Below are 12,703 nucleotides of genomic sequence, written 5' to 3'. Positions count from 1 at the left end.
TACATAGTAGATTTGCATAGCTGAAGAGAGAATGATTAAATCTGTAGGGAAAAAAAAAATGTAAGGAAAGTAAAAGCAGCAGGAAGAAGAATGGAAAGCACAGTAAAAGGACTATGCAGCTACTGAAATTCCAGGAAGAATACCTGAGATGTTTGAAGGGATGATGGCTAAAGATTTTCCAGAGCTGTTAAAGGACATCGATATTTAGACTCAGGCAGCTCAGTGAATCCCAACCAGAAAACAATAAACAAATTCACACCTTAAAACATTATAATGACACCAGACAAGAAAAAGCTAAAGGAGTTCATGACCACCAAACCCATATTGGAAATTGTAAAGGGACATCTTTAAAGTAAAAAAGATAAAAAATATGAATAATAAAATGACAATAACTGCATATCTATCAACAATTACTTTCAATGTAAATGGATTAAATGCTCCAATCAAAACACATAGGAAGGTAGAATGGATAAGAAAACAAGATCTTTACATATGCTGTGTGTAAGTGACTCCCTCACTTCAGATCGAAAGACACACAAAGACTGAACATACACAGATGGAAAAAGATATGTCAAGCAAATGGAAACGACACAAAGAAAAAAGCTGAGGTAGCAAAAAAACGTTAAAATGAAACACAGGAACCTCTAAAAGGCAAGAAAAGCTACGCAGTTTTTTTGTTCTCAATGGTCTCCCAATCTGGAGACATGTAAAGGACCCAGCTATCCCATGTTACAGCAGTTACTTTTGGACTGAGAGGGCCTCGTGATAATTGCTTCTAAAATACTATCTTGCCCTCCATTCCACTTCCATTCCTCCCATGCCCTGGTTAACAGAAAGACCGACTCCTGCAGAGTTATGCTTTCATTCTGGCTCCAGTTAAGTCTTGAGAATCCGGAACCTCCAGCACAGCAGTCCGTCTAAAACAGACTAAACGTCTCCTCTCTTAGTGCTGCTCTCTGTGGTTCTCTCACTTCTCACGTTTTCAATCTTTTCGGTTTGTCTACGTCCATCCATCATGCACTCTGCCTACATTTGTATGCTTAACAGACCTCTCAGCACGTGACTCATTTTTGTTCTCTTCTGGACACAAGGATCATCATTTCTATGAGCCGAAAATGGGACACAAAAACTGTACAGGAGAATGATCATAACCTCTCCACACACACACACACACACACACACACACACACACACACACAAATGTTAAAATAAGAGAAGCCATTGGAGTAAGCCTCCAGGAGCGACTCAGAGGGACCACACAATGGTGAATCAGCAGGGGCTAACTGGGGTCGAGAGGTCAGAGAAGTACCCTGGAAGTGAGGGCAACTACTGGCTCCTCAGCTTCCATCTGGGGACTCAGGCAAGCTAGAGAAGGATGTCACTGAAAGAAGTAGTTTTCTGTCCATTCCTTCTGAGACAGGTTCACGTACTCTGCAGCCATTTGCTCTATACTAACCTCCACTCCCCACCTCGGTCATCTACTGACTTCCTGGTAACTCCACTCTACTTACTGAAGCCTTTAGTGTCTCACTCATGGTTTTCATCTCCATCACAATTTTCATTTCAAAATTAAAAAAAAAAAAAAAGCAAACAAAGAAACAAAAAAACCCAAGTGCAAGTCTTACACAGCATCACCTTGGCGTTCTGTATCCAATGATGCTCAGCTTCACGCAACATCCGTCACACACTCCCAAAGCCACACCTGGGCTTCGTCATGACGTAGCATTTTTCCACTTCTGGAATCTTAACTGGAAAGACCCATTCTGTACAGATTCGTACTCTTCCAGCTCTTTCACTCTGTTCCTTTCATGGAACATTGTTTTACTGCCGAGTGCTCAGTTCTGCTGAAGCCACTTCTGTGAACGCCTTTAGATGCTCACATCCTTTGTAACTCAGAAGATCCCCTTCTCTTATATTGCAAGTCCTGGACTAGAGATTCCTTAAGTATTTCAGGAATCTGCACTCCTCTCTCGATCCCATTGTGATACTGTGATTTACAAGAAGAAATACATATTTAGTTTTCATCTCGTTTCTGGCGTACAGCTCCTAAATCCCTTGGAATTTCCGGAGAGCAGACAGAGCTATGTTTTCTTAGGTCAATGAGGTGACTTCTAAGGATGGGGGCTGGTTGCCAGGGGAGCCAACCGTATGATTAGAGGCTTCGGACTTTTAGTCCCACGCTGACCTTTGGGAGGGGAGAGGGACTGGAGATGGAGTTTGGTGACCAATGACCAACGGCTTAATCAAGCCTGGCTATGTAACGAAGCCTCCATAAAAAACCCACGAGGACTGGGTTCCGAGAGCTTCTGGGTTGGAGCACACGTGGAGATTGGGGAGAAGGGCGCCCCTGTAGAGGGCACGGAAGCTCCATGCGATAAACCCATGCCGTGCTCTCTGCAGCTCTTCCACCAGAATGTTCCTAATCTAAGTAAAATGTCTGAGTTCTGTGAGCCTCGCTAACAAATTAACGAGGCCAAGGAGGTCGTTGGAACCTCCAGTTTGTAGCCTATCAGTCAGAAGCACAGGCGACAACCGGGAGTTTCGGTTGGCCTCTGGAGTGCGGAGGGGGGAGCATGACAGACTTGCAGGACTGAAGCCTTAACTGTGAAATCTGATGTCATCTCTGTGTAGACAGTGTTGGAAGTGAGTTGAATTGTAGGACACCCAGCTGGTGTCCTGAGAATTGCTGGTTGATGTGGGGGAACCCCCGACCCCACACTGGAACTGGTACCAGGACATACTTACCATTGTCACCACCCCAGGTCGTCACCATTAACTCCCATGTGGATGACTGAACAGTACCCACTGTTGTCTTCCTGACCCTTCCTTCTAAATTTACCCTCCAGCCCGCTCTCTACACTGTAGCCAGAGTGACCTTTCCACAATACAAATCTGACCAAGTCCCTGCCCCATTTAAAACACTGTAATGATTTCCAGTTGCTTCTGGAATAAACTACAAAGTCCTAAATATCTCATATCACTTATACATTTTCCATGATCCAGCACCTACTTTCTTCAAAAGCCTCTCTCTCTCCCCCTTTCTCTAATTAACCTACTCGCTTTACCTCACTCCATATTTCAAATAGACTGAATTATTTTGGGGTTTGCTAAATTTGCCATGCCCTTTCCCACCTATAGGCTTTTGCACATGCTGGTTCCTCTTCCTGGAACGTTCTTATGTACTCTGTCCACTTCCTCGATTACGCCCTTAATCCTATTCATTCTTTAAATCTCACCTTAGAGACCATATCTGTCAGGAAGGTTTCTGTGCCCTCCCGAGTCTGAATTTCCTACCCTTCCCTATGCACTGTATTTGCCTATCATGGCACTTCACACAGGGGCTCCTAACTTCTACTTGTGGGCATCTCTCATTACATGGAGAGATGTAAGGAGAGCAATAGGAGAACCATAGTCTAGCTACTGAATAAATATGGAGTGAATGAAAAAAACAAAACACATCACAGAGTCAGAATAGAGAAATTAAATTAAGTAGACATAACCCTAAATCAGTATATTAAATTAATAACCTAGAGAATTTCTATGAGATTACATACCTAGAAATATGGAACCTCATCTGTTATCCTGGAAGGCTACTGAAAACAAATCAGTATCATGATTTCCAAAATGATTATACAATTTGTCTTTATGTTATAGTACTACATTAAACAAGCATTTATAATCCATGAATTCTACACTTTCTAAAAAAAAGTCCATGTTGAGATGGACACATGTAATCTGCACACTCAGCATATGCATATTAAAACTAGCACTATAAATTATTTTTCCAATTTCAAATCAGCATATTTTCTGAAGAATTCCCTTGTACATCTTTGCCTCAGTGTGATGGAAGGTTACATCTAGAGGCCTAAGAAGCAGGTGTGTATCAAACCTGTCAGGACGTAGCTATAACGTACTGCCGGCGCCACTGGACTCGGGCATTTCTGGCAGGTTCTCCATCTTCTGCACAGCTTTGGCTTTCTATATACACAGGAAGTGCTGCAGATTTGTCTCCTTAAAACGTTGGTACCAAGCTTGCTCAGGCCATCCACGTGTTGAGTGGACACAGGACATTGTGATTCCCCTACAAGTCTCCTTTTCCTATAAAAATGAAAGGGTCCGATGAGGGTAATTCTGTCTACATCAAATGCCTATAAAAGGCAGAAAAACTGAGGTAAGACACAAGTTAGCAAGCAGTTTGTAAGAATCCAAGAAAGAAACAGCAAGCTGTTAAAACTCTCCAAGGCTTTCCTAACTGCTGACATTTTGATAACACAGTTCTTGCAGACCGTTAGGTCAGGTCGTATCCAGCTCCTTTCAGCAAACAAGTCTGAGTTTCCTGCTGTTCTTACAATTGAGTGACACGTCTATATGAAGGAGAGATTAGCCGGTAAGAGGCCTGAACTTTCATAACATGTGGAAGTTGGTTAAGGTCTACCGACATCAGTATTTTCAAACATGATCATCGCAAAGTATAAATTCCTGAATTCCACTCCCAATCTTCTGATCCACTAGATCTATTTTTGTTAATTTTGTATGTTTTATTTTACTAAAGTAAAATTTTACATACAATGAAATGCACAGATCTCTTTCCCTCTTTTGGATTAGTTACCTATTAGCATCCCATTTTAAATGCTTTTTTGTTTTTGTTTTTTTGGCTTTTATCTACAACTCTTGATTATTTGGGGTAATTTACATATAGTTATCACATACGCCTTTAGGTTATCATAGTCTACTTGGACTTAATGTTTTTCTACTTGCTAAAATGCTAGAGTCTAATAACAGCATGTCCTATCTACCGCCATTTTCTGTGCTACCATTGACATATATTGCAAGTCTACATTCATTATACAACCCTATAATATTTGCATTAAAAGGTAATGGCCTTTTAGAGAAGTTGAAAGAAAAATAAAAAGATATTCCTTTGCATGTATCCACATATGTATCTTCCCTTTGGCTCTTTGATTCTTCCTGAAAATCAGAGGTCCCTAGTCATGATTTTCCTTCAACCTAAAGAAAATCCTTCAGCATTTCTTGTACTGAAAGTCTGCTGGTGGAAAATCATCAAGTTTTATTTATTTGAAAGGCTTTGTTTTGCTTTCCTTTTTAAATGATATTCTTTCTGGAGACAGAATTCTGAGTTGAGAGTTTTCTTCCAGCACTTTCAAGATTTTGTTCCATTGCCTTCTGGCCTCTACAACATTTGGGGAGAAACCTATCATCTCGGAATCCTTGTTTCCTTGTATATAGTATTTTTCCACTCTGACTTCCTGTGTCCATTGCACTCTCCCTCACAGCTCCATGTAGCTAAATACGTAATGAGTGTCCACTATGCCTTACCACTGAGGTTAACAGCAAGGGAATAAAACACAGGAAAGGACCATCGGGTAGGCTCCACCCTGAAAGGAATCTACAGGAGATACAGGCTCATCAGAGGTCACCCGAAGTCAGGTTACTAAATTGCGTGAACAAAGCGCTATGGGAGACAGAGCTACTGAGTCTAGCTTCACAGAGATTTGGTCATAGAAAATGACAGAAAGGAGGTGACATTTGCAATAATCCTTGAGAGGTGCGTGCTCATTTGCCAAAGAGATGGCTGGAGTGGACATGACAGGCAGAGGGCACAGCATGATAATGGGCCAGGAAGGTGTGACTTTGCATGTTGCATCTGGATGAACTATGAATTCTCATGCAGAGCAGGGTAAATGTGAAGTGGCAAAAGTGACTGGTGGAGATGCAGAAAATGGTTGTACTAGGTTATGAAGTCCCTATGTCATTCTGCATGACAGAGGTAGCATTTTAATATGCTGGGAAAGTTGTAGTTTATCTCTCATCTTACACCAAAATAAATCTAGGGAGATCAAAGATTTAAAAAGAAAGAACTTGACTATAAAAGTATTTGAGTAAAATTATGGGAGTCACATGGCCTAAGAAATTTTAAGTATGATATACTAACCAAAAAGTATAAAAGAGTTTAATAATTTTAACTTCATAATAAAATTATTTCTCATGACAAAATAAATAACACCCCGAAGCAAAGCAAAAATGATAAACGAAAAAAGGAAAGAATGGATGTGGCTCAGCCCCATTTTTAATCATTGAAATATCCTGATGGAAAAATGGGCAAAATACATAACAAAAAATGAATTTGTATGTAACTTTACTAATCACTGTCACCCCAGTAAACTTGAATTAAAAAAAAAGGAAAAAAGAAAAGAATTTCAGCCTCACCATAAATCAAGTGCCAAGTCAGGAAAATTATAAAGTAATGAGATTTCGTAGTATGATGGACATTGTTTGAGTTCTAGTCTTGCTACTTACTAGCTATGCAAAGTTGCTTACCATTTCTGTGCTTCAGTTTCTCCATTTGATAAATCCATTCCAAGCACATAGGGATCCACCCAGCCTGTATGCCAGCTTACCTGTAATAAAGCATGGCTTTCCTCATAGTTGTCACGTGGAGTACAATGTTTAGCATGGTGCTTGGTGCGTCGTAATGCGTACTCCATTAACGTCAGATAACTGAAAGGTTTAAAATTATAGATCGATTAGAAATGGATGCAGTTGCAAATAACAGAAAACAAAAAAAATAGAAGTTGAAGCAAACAGGCGTTCGTTTTTCATAGAGAACAGTGAGTCCAGAGGTGGGAAGTGAGTTCAGCTTCTCAGAGATGCTCTGATGGTCACACGGACTCAGGCTCTTTTTAAACACTGATCTCCCTGATCTTCAGGGTGCAGGTTTCTGTACACAGTACCTCATGATTGCAAAGTGATGCTGAATCTTCAGGTACAAAATCTGCATGCCACACAGGAAGAAGGAGAAAGTAAAGGGACAGAGGTTATGTTACAATGGGGTGCCAGCTCAATGTATCTCCTTGTCAGGAAAGCAAACCTCTCAGATAGCAAAGTTCTGCTTACATAGCTCTGACCCAGAAATGTATGATAGGCTCATCACTAGCTGAAATGTGCTAGAGCGAAAGAGGCTAGTAAATGGGTAGGGGATCAGCCAACCAATAGTGTTTACTGTAAAGAGCAACAATGAAAAACACATCCAGACACTTAGAGTGGCTTTGCCCTTTACTCTTACTGAAATTCTTCATTGCTTTCTAACAAGAACATCTAATTTTTGAAAAAATACAACTCTGATACACTTCTCTTTCCATTTCACTAAAAACCCCCCACCCCACACACATATGCCCAAAGAAGAGGGAGAAGGAGGGAAATACATTACTAGTATGCTGACATTTCAAAATGATTTGGGCACCTGAACACATTCATCAATTTTAATCTCTCTATTGCCGTAGAGTATTAGTGACATTTTTCTGTATTTGTGAGAGTAAGAAAAGTGAAGACCACTCCCTTATACCACATGCATACACCTTTCTCTCCTTTATAATAATTCTGAGAAAACAAGACAAATCGCACATGCTCTCAATGGATTTCTTTACAAAAGTTTCCTTCTGTTACAAATACCCACTTCAAGGACAAAGGCCTGAGGAATTTCACACCTAAACATGGAATAAATATTGGAAACAATTATACAATGCAGTTTCTCAAATGAAAACTTAATCGGATTCATTTTTTTGTTTTAAAGATTTTATTGGGGAAGGGGAACAGTGTGTACTTTCAGGACTTTTTTCCAAGTCAAGTTGCTATCTTTTCAATCTTAGTTGTGGAGGGCACAGCTCAGCTCCAGGTCCAGTTGTCATTGCTAGTTGCAGGGGGCACAGCCCACCATCCCTTGCGGGAGTCAAACCAGCAACCCTGTGGTTGAGAGGATGCGCTCCAACCAACTGAGTCATCCTGGAGCTCAGTGGCAGCTCACCTCAAGGTGCTGTGTTCGACCTTAGTTGCAGGGGGCGCTGCCCACCATCCCTTGCGGGACTTGAGAAATCCAACTGACAACCTTGTGGTTGTGAGCCCACTGGCCCATGTGGGAATTGAACTGGCAGCCTTCAGAGTTAGGAGCACGGAGCTCCGACCACCTGAGCCACCGGGCCGGCCCTCGGATTCATTTTAATCAAATAATCTCTCATTTCTAAGAAAAGGTCAAGAAAGAAGAGAATGGTGTACTGGAGATAACCAGAGCTTCAAAATAAATACATTAAGAGAGTGGAGAGATGTCTTATCAACTATTATGCACCATGAGAACTATAGAGAGTAATTATTTGATGTGATGGAGCTGTTAGCTAGAGCTGCCGTGGTAATCATTTGCAGTATACAAATGTATCAAATCAACCTTACACTTACACAATGTTATTAGTCAATTATATTTTTTAAAAATAGGATTGAAAATGAATGAAAAGCCAATGGATAACTATGAAGTTAGGCTATGTCTGCCTCTGCTTATTTGAAATAAAATCAATATTAAACAAACCAACTTTGTTTTTTAAGCTTATTGGGGTGACAATGATTAGTAAAGTTAGTAAAGTACACAAGTTTAAGGTGTACAATTCTGTAACACATCATCTATATATTACATTGTGTGTTTACCACCCAGAGTCAGTTCTTCTTCCATCACCATATATTTGATCCCGTTTTCCCTCATCTAACATCCGCCTCCCCCTTTAACGTCTGGTAACCACTAAACTATTGTGTGTGTCTATGAGTTTTAGTTTCTTTGACAAACCAACTTCTCAACGCAATTTTTGTTCATATACAAAGGTACACATCTATAAAATACTTATTTTACTGTTTTGTGATATTTCGGGATAAAAGCAATATTTGGTATTTAGGGCATAATTGTGAATAATCCTTGTTATTTTTATTTAAATTGTGGAAGAAATTTAAAGGCCAAATGTATCTGCATTTGAGATCAGAAAATGAAGATTTCTAAAATCTTGAGAAGAGTTTTCTGGTGACCTTCATGAAAATGCTTTGCACTAAATTTGTAGCAGGCATATGCCCTGATAAACTTTACCAAAGCTTCTTTAATTCTTATAAAAGTTCACTACAAGTAGTTAATAGTGCTTCAAAAGATGGCAAATGTATTTGCACTTGAATTTGAAAAAAATGCAGCCCGAGCAGGTAAGTCATTTGTGGTAGATCCCATAATAAATTAATGCCAGAAACAATAAGACATTTCAGTTTGGCTGACTTTTCTCAGTTACAAGAACATCCCTGGCCTACCAGATATTCCCATCCTTATGCAGAATTTCACACATACAGAGTTGTCCAATTTGTTCTTGATAATCACAGTGGCTTATGAATTATTATTGTTCCATAGCAGATATTCATACATATATGTTACATGCATGAACAAAAGACTCTCCTCAATGAACCATGTAAACCATTCAGTGAAATAAATGCACTGCCTAACAAACTCTGATGAAGAGACTGAAACTATGGTATCAAAGGTTTCTAAACCAATCTAAATTCAATCACGGTTTTTAACTTTTAAACAAATATTGGCGTTCCAATAGACACAACGATTTTTAGCCTATTGGTTCTATCAAATAGGATAAGAGCAGGGACGATTTGGTTTGGATCTCATAGAACTTTACTTCTGATCCTTTTACTCAGATTTATTGAGGTCAAAAGGAGTTGCTTTTTAAAGAGAGATGTATAATGGCTACCTACAAAACTAGTTAGTGTTCTGACATTCTCCCTCTTACTCAGGACTCCCTGATACTAAGGCAACATTTTATACTTTGAAGTCTACAGCACATGTCTGGAAAGGTGCACAAAGTTTCTTTAGTATTCATAAGCCCGATTCATCCCATTTTCCTTTTGAAAAGCAATTTCAAATGAACTTCTGATGGAGGAATAAACACACCCAAAGCACACAAACTACATTTGCTCTGAGTGAAATAGAAAGTTGAGTACTGCAGAAAAGAGTTTCATCTATGCATTATATCTAGAAACCTAGTGGAATCAAATTTTTCCAATGACGACTATAAATTGATACTTAAACTATTTGATGCCATCTTTAAATGAGTATTTTTAGCATAATTAAAAATGACAGATGTTACGGTGTCCTAGTTTATTCAGATGTTAGATTAAGAGATTTCATACAAATTCTGAATAGCCAAAGCATGAATAATACAGTAGGGTTCTTCCATTTTTGTCCCAATTCTCTCTGGAGACAATTTGACTACATTTTTAAAGAATACCTCTCTTAATTGCAAAACAGACATCTCAGAAAACAGTGTGCTCTTTTTAATTAGTTCCCGCCTTATCCCAGAGAGGAGTAACATGTTGTGAAGACTGTCGTAAGTGCTATGATGTAAAGGGACTACTTTTCTCAAGCTGCTTACGAAAAGCACTTTTATTAATATTCTGCTAGGGCTTCTCTTCATCTATGCAGAGAGTAAAGTGAGTGAGTCAAGTTACAAAAATGTGTTTCTGCTTTCATCTGACTATGAGTTGATAAATGATCCTCACAGGATTCTGAAAAGTATGGACAGGTTCAAAAAATCCCAAACAATGAGCATTCGTACTGATTCTGCCTGTCATTTTTGGCATGCACGTGATTTTGAGGGAAGGGACTGTCTTGTTTACTGCTGCACTCCCAGTTCTCCTCACAATGCTCATGAAATTTGCTTGCTGAATAAATGCAGACACACACATCCTCAGTGGGGTTAGACTGTGAGAAGGCTGGGACTGCACCTCCAGTTTTCTGACCCCAGGGGTGAGAGGTGGAGTAGGCGACCTCACCTTCTAGTTCTGCCTCCATTCCCAAACTTCCCCCAGGCTGGGGCCACCCCGCTGCAGCCTGAGGGGAGACCCCTGCAGTTGTGCAGTTGGGGCCCTCTGACTTTCGTACTTGGAAACCCTGAACAGTCCTCTATTTTCAGTAACATGTCAGTTAAGATTTTGGACTACTTTTTAAAATATTCCTAACAACATAAAGTGTTGCCTTTTCTCCAGACTTATTTGCATGGCATGAAGAAGGCCTAAGGAAAGAAGTGAAGCTCTTCCAAGAGGTTCAACCTCTCCCTAGGTGTTCCTTTGGCAGACAGCCAATGATTAAGACAAGCATGGAGTGGATTCTAGCTTTCCAAGAGAACACTGACTTAGAGTGGATCTGGGGAAATCGTGTTACAAATGTTTCCATTGTTGGATTTACTTATAAGGGCAGTTACCGAATCGTGCTGTGTGTTTTCACCCCCTCTTCAGCTGTGATCCTTCAGCTATGGTCTGTCTGGTTCTGAAACGTCTGTTTTATCACTGTCTTAGGATAACCAAGTGTTGTGTCGTAGAGACAGGAATTCACGGAAGCCAGGTTTCAGTCAAGTTTACCTAATGTGTGTCTTCTCTGTAAGAACCAAATCTCATTTTCTGGGGCAGGTCAACTATGATATATGGCACATGCCCTTTTTGTGATCTTAGAGTAGAAAGTAATTTTGCACATTCAATTTTGGAAATTCAGTGCTTTCACATAGGTGTCAGTTATGGTCTGTGGAACTATAAAATAAGCATTAAAATATCTCACCAAGTATCCTGGCATAAAAAATGCATTTTGATTTGCATTTAGATTTAACTAAAACCATAGGGACTCAACACTAGTCGTGCATTACATCATTATTCTTTGTTTAAATCTCTACTATAAGAAGAAGAGACAGGTACATGGAGTCATATAATAAGCCCATTCCAAAATTAGATCCTACCAAATATTAAGAAGGAACTTTCTTGATGACTGTGAAAAACAGCTTATGGCTAGTGAATGACTTATTAAATACAACCACTCTGGAGTAATAAAAGCATTGGGAAACCCATCGCTTTGTTTTAAGGGGTTTTAGTTTTAAGGGGTTCAAATGAAGAAACTGAAGAAACATTTACAGACTCTGTTGCAAAAAAAGTCTCTAGAATTTGCATGATTTTTTCTTCCTTTCCTTTCCACCATTGTGAGATGTGTTGTTTTTTTTGAATCAGACAGAATATTTTCTTTCTCAGGGCTTGCACACTGTGCTATTTTCAGAGTCCTCCTGTTGTCACTTAGTTGAGCTATTCCCTATTTTAAAATCAACATCAGCCCTACTGCCACATGATTGCTGTTTATCTTGAGTTTCTTTGTTGTTTGGTATTTTTCACAAGAATGAAATATTGAGAACATGAGATTTGAATTAATAAAACGATCCGAGATAGCCATGTAAGGAGAGGATTCTCTGGTCAGCTGGTCCCGTGATGTTCACTCCACCCCATTCCCACCGTGGAGACAGCCTCACTAGACTGGGCCTGAAATGACCCGGCGTGTCACTGGGTAGCTGTTGCTCTTTGTCACCAGTGCAGCAGGGCTTTCTTGGGTGTTAAGGAATTGGTAAAGTGGAAGGATAAATTTCAACTTTTCTTTTACAGTGAATAGCATTAAAATTCATTTTTGTCACCAAAGCATACTAGTACGTAACCCTTTAAGAGGGTTTCCTATGTGCCAGAAGCTGAAGGTTTTACATAGATTATTTCATGTAATCCACCCCTCCATGGTTTTCTGAGGTGGGCAGTATTATTAATACTATTCTGTTTTTGAGAGAGGCCAACCAACCCGCCTGAGGCCAAAAGCATCTGGTGTGCAGACAGGTTGAATCCATGCATTCCTGAGCAACAGCCGGCCGAGATGCCCCGAGACCCAATGCTTTTAAAACTCCCTGCTCAGGTGGCTATCATATAAAGCCAGGGTTAAGAATTACTGACCATTTCAGATTCGAGAGCAAAGAGCATTTACAACTAAAATGCTTTCAAGGCCAGTCAGGTACAAGTAATGAAGCAA

Source organism: Rhinolophus ferrumequinum, chromosome 26 (assembly GCF_004115265.2).
Source record: "Rhinolophus ferrumequinum isolate MPI-CBG mRhiFer1 chromosome 26, mRhiFer1_v1.p, whole genome shotgun sequence".
In the NCBI taxonomy this organism is placed as follows: Eukaryota; Metazoa; Chordata; class Mammalia; order Chiroptera; family Rhinolophidae; genus Rhinolophus; species Rhinolophus ferrumequinum.
Note: the sequence above shows the minus strand (reverse complement) of the source record.